Source organism: Triticum urartu, chromosome 2, assembly GCF_003073215.2.
Source record: "Triticum urartu cultivar G1812 chromosome 2, Tu2.1, whole genome shotgun sequence".
NCBI lineage: Eukaryota > Viridiplantae > Streptophyta > Magnoliopsida > Poales > Poaceae > Triticum > Triticum urartu.
In genome coordinates, this window is record NC_053023.1 from 32,814,056 (window position 1) to 32,819,411 (window position 5,356).

Here is a 5,356-nt window from a genome sequence, read left to right on the forward strand (position 1 = left end):
AGCTCGGCCATCCTTCCTCTCCGGCTTATGGCGGTGGCCGATGCCCCATGGTGTCCTGGGCCTTCAACGTGCGGGCGGAACTCAGTTTCAGGGTGGAGCTGGAGCCGGCACAGGCGTCGGTCGTGGTCATGGGCTACTTCTCCAGCTTCCCCTTCCCCCGAAAAAAGGTTTGGAAGACATAGATTAATGATTTTGGTTTCTGAACATAGTTACCAATTCGAGCAAGGTACACACACCTAGCTAGGTTGTAGATAATAGTGGAAATCTTTTTTCCGAAAAGGATGGTATCCCCCGGGTTATGCATCACACGATGCACACAGCCATAGATAATAGTGGAAATCTAGCAGATGTTGGGACGATACCTGCACATTCCATGCAAGCTTTATTCATTTGCAAAAGTGAATCGCAGAGAGCCAGTGAAGAAACATTGATATTCTCGCAAAAAAATACATTCTTCTAATAGACTATCATAAAGTTGTTCACAAAGGCTCGGAGTAATACTACTGCCGCTAGTTTATCTACTCCCTATAATATTACTACTAACTACTCCCTTCCTCTATTTCAGACTGCTTTGGTCTAAAAGTTTATTTACATATGCCCTATGTGATTTGGTTCAAGTGGCCGTGCAGTCAGAATGCTACTAAAAGAAAAGAAAAAGACTATCGATAATTTTAAAATGTCTTATAAGTTTCCAAGCACCTCTTCATATAATTTGCGGTTTGATATGTCTTATAATTCTCCATGGACCTCGTGCGAGGTGTGGAAGTTTGCCTTGCACGCATCTATTTGCAATTTGCGATTTATGACCGGTCATGGATAGGTTCCCCTGGGCACATCAGAAACAACTCTAGGGATGGCTTATAAAGCAATTACAACTTGGAGTAAAATGAAACAACTCTAACTGAATTTGGAGACAGCAGGAAAACCTTCTTCGGGACGAACCTTTCCATACCCAAATTCTTTAAATTAATACTAACTAGGGGCAATCGACTCTTGGCGATGTCAAATTTGGTCTCCTCTCTCGCTGGTATGTGGCGCCACACATGAAAATATATGCGAACGATTACACATAATTCGCACATGAAAAATACTTGAATGCAAACAGAAAAATAGGTAGATAAACATTACTACTTTAACAACAACTAGCATCACATAAGCTGATGTCGCTCATAACTTATCATTACTTTTCCTTTAGGCTCTTGGTTCATCTTGCTCCCATCAGCCTTAGGGAATGAAGATATTAGCTTGAGCTCAAAATTTCTTAACAAATGGCTCCATATCACCTTAATTTGTAGGTATGCCAAGGCCATGCCAGGGCAAACATGCCTTCCACCACCAAATGTTGTGAAAGAGTACTTGCCACCAACTTTGTCCTCCTCTCTTCCAGGGCCAAACCAATCCGGGTCATACAAATGAGGGTCACTGTAAATGTGTGTTAGCTTATTGTTGAGTGCAGTAGGGACTAGAATGTTATGCCCCCTAGGTATGTCATATTCCTCGCCTTCCTTGGTATGCACCCCGAATTTCGTATGTGCCTTGCAAACTAAAACTGGTGCTGATGTGTGCATTCTAATTGCCTCCTTGATGCATCTATGCAGGGTATCCATCTCCGACAAGGCTTCGTAGCCTATTTGGTTCTTGTACATGCTAATGATATGTTTTTGCTCCTCCATGGAGCTATTAAGAACTTGGTGTTGCTCAACGTGCAAGCTCCGGTCCATGTACTAGTGCTAGTGCTTGAGATGTGTCCGGCAACGACAAGGCCCATGATCATGCCAGAAATTTCTGCTTCGGTTGTAAAGCGACCGTCTTTATACTTGGAATTCATCAACCTCTGCAGTGTATCCTCCTCGACTCGGCCGGAGCTTCTACGTGACCTGATGGTTGCAGTGAATCTTTCTTTCAGCCTGATGTGTGCCTAGTCTCGTCGGCGGTTTCTCGGGGTTGGAGTATATGGGAACAAGAAACTGAGAAAGTTCAATCCGTTTGCAAGGTCATGGAATAATGAGTATCCTTCTTCCAGCATCATGTCTCGAACCTCATATCCAAGTAGGCACCGACTTGAGATAAACATGAGCACCTGCTCGAGTTCATGTTTAAGGTCAACTATGCCATCTTGTCCCCACTTTGCAAAGTAGGCCTGTACAGTAGTATAAGAAAGCCGTCAGCCAAGTGCAGCCCACATGCATGGTATCACTACTTTTTTCATCTACATCTGCTAACCAAAAACTAATGACAAATGTTGAAACCAGGTCCAACACATACGCCATCTTGCTAATCTAATATGTTATTTTGGTTTATTAGACTTGTGATTTGTGGGCTGATTTGACCAGGTACACTCGATTCTTTTGCTCTCATGATCTTCCCATAAAAGATATTTACGTTAAATTATATATCATCGTTGCTAATTGCTATCATATAGCATGAACTTTTTTCATCTACATCTGCTAACCAAAAACTAATGCATTATACTCCCTCCGACCCAAAGTAAGTGCCGCTGATTTAGTATAAATTTATACAGCACTTATTTTGAGACGGAATGAGTATATAGTAGTACTACCATGAAATTAACACAACGAACCTCGAGGGCATGGACAACGTCTGGGTTGTCATGGAGTGACTTGAATGCTACAGCGATGACTCCTGATAGCGTGAAGACGCTGCCGAACAACAACGCTGAGACAATATCAACAGCCAAATTCTCACTTAGTGATGTCTCTTTCAGCGCGCAGCTCTTCGATAATTATGTCAAGGAGGTCGCCATGTTTATTCCTTGGTGCACTTAACCTCTCTGCCAACGTGTCCCGGACTGTCTTCTGCACAATTTTCCTTGCCTGCACGCGCAAAGCATATCAACTGTTAATTACCTTTAGGGGCAGTTTAATCCACGTTTGTCAATCAAAACCAAAACTCAAAATATATATCCGCCCTCTAATTTATGGTGAAGGGACAATGGCCCCGGCCCTTGATCTTGGAAAAAGGAAGGGGGGAAATGAGAATGTTAAAATTCAGATGTCAGATTTTTAAACATCGCAAATCGAACATTTTCTATGACAAATTATGTTGTTACGGCATGAGAATTCCTTTCGGCGAGCATGGCAAATCCTAGCAAAAACTGAACATGGCAAGAATTTGGCATGCTTGCTGAAGGGAATCGCCATGCCACGACCATGTAATTTGCCATGACATGATTGAAAATCTGACATAAGATTTTTAGCGAAATCCAAAAATTAATTTGTGCATGTATGTACCTGCATGCATCGGTAAAATGATGTCCCGGGAAAATATATCGGAAAGGATAAGAGCTCTGTGAAAAGCACATCAAACGTGCTCCGCAGTTGTCCCGACTTGGTGGAATCAAAACCAAGGCACTTCTTCATCACCAGCTCAAACAGAAGCTGCAACGACGACAGTATCTAGCTAGCATTAACTTGCTCTCATACAAGGTATGTAGATGCAGGATCGAGCAACTTATAAAATTTCGTGCAAGTAGGGCAGGAAGAAGAAATGGGATGGTAACCAAGGCATGTGTGTGTGCACTTACGTCGGGCGCACCGCTGCGCACATCGACGCTCGGCTTGGTGGCCCATGCGGCAAGGCGCTCTCTCACAGCGGCCTCCATCTCAGGAAGGAGCACATCTTTGAGAGTCTGGATACCCAACAGCGTGTGGGCGCATCTTCGGATGAACTTGTGGGTTTTGCCATGGAAGGCTTCCAGGCTCTTCTCCCCGAATATTTTTGCCAGTGCCCGGGGGAACCAAATACGGAACAATGTGTCTTCCTGCTGGAGGATAAACCGATTCATCTCCGGGTTGGTTGAAATAACCACACGCTGCCCCAGCAAGCTTGTCTTGAAAATCGGGCCGTACCTGAGCAAGCAGTAACCACAGAGTTACTTGTTTTCGAGCATATGATTTCTTGCAATGAAAAAACATGACAAGCAATAGTATAACATGGATCGATCTCCATTCAAGCGGTACCTTTTCATCCTTAGTTTGTAGAAGTCAGGGATGTCTAGGGAAGGGCTTGCCTTTAAGAAGTCCAAGGTCTCACCAATCACAGGGAATCCCATGGAGCCAGGAGGAAGAACCCCGTTGCAAACCGGGTTAATCCATTTGTATACCCACTGTACAAGCCATCCAATCACAAGTGTAACTCCACACAAAGCTATGTATTGAGGAACAAAAATGCCCATATCTCAAAGTGCAACTACTGTGATTGTAGAGGTCTTTGGATGCTTATATATGCAATCTAGCATTATGATTATTAGAGTTGTAGTTAATTAGTTGTCTGTGGATTGTAGAGGTCTTTGGATGCTTTTATATACAGGCTGGGATTGAGGAAATGAGAGTTTGTAGTCAATTAGTTAATTAGTTGTCTGCGGATTGTAGAGGTCTTATGATGATTCTTAAGTGGCTTTTGACTTCTACTTCTTTGGTCTAGCTGGCTGGCATCCACGAAGTCGCTTCGCACGGGGCAGATAATTTAAGTGGAGCACATAGAGTAAACCACACCATGGCAAACATCATCAAGTTAATTAGTATCCGTAAGAATCTTCCGGATATTTTTCTTTTATATGGTACTTTTGTATAGCTGTTAGTGTCTTTATCCTAGGGATATGTAATCAGATTTTCTGCTTTAGTTTACTAGGATGTGGGTTCCATTAGGAGGACATGAAGGTGCTGCCTATCACAGCCGCAAAAAAATTATCAAAATAAGCATCGGTGCCAATTTGCAACGACGGCATGGCTAATTGTTAGCCCTAACATATTGCCCCACATACCACCGGCTCAGATGTCAACATGAACCTCTAGTGGTTGCCTGAAAATAACCTATATAGGAGGCGGCTGCTCCATTAGAAAAACCAAGATAACGAGAGGATATAGAAGGAAAGGAAAAGGAAAAGACAGATATCTACCTACCGAGCTTGCGGAGGAGAGGGATGAAAGATATAGGGAAGGAGGAGAGTGTAAGAACGAAGTATGTCTATGGGGAGGGGGTGAATGGGAGATTTAATTTTTTTTTGAAAACTTCAAATCTCTCATAACACAGCAGCAGATAAACAGTAAACAGAGAGTGAATATTAACTAGCGAGTGAGAACCGAGGCATGCATCAAAAGCAAACACTTAACCGAAACTTAACATGCATCATGTAGTCAAATGTAAATTGAGTCTAGAGGTAACCGGTGATGCTCGATGGCGACAGACAATTTGGTAGGCCAGTTCGCCCTTCTGCAAAAGGACTATGTCTAGTTGAAGGTGTTCATGATTGAACAAGATAAACTCTCTTCGTCCTATTCTCCTCGACAACTGATTCATCAATCAATGTCGATCACTCATGATCTCTGAATGTTTA

General features: G+C 43.0%; 1 pseudogene; it reads right to left on the bottom strand.

Annotated features, from left to right (window-relative positions):
* Nucleotides 1–7: 7 nt before the first annotated feature.
* Nucleotides 8–4,072, bottom strand: LOC125534874 (annotated as a pseudogene).
* Nucleotides 4,073–5,356: the final 1,284 nt, after the last annotated feature.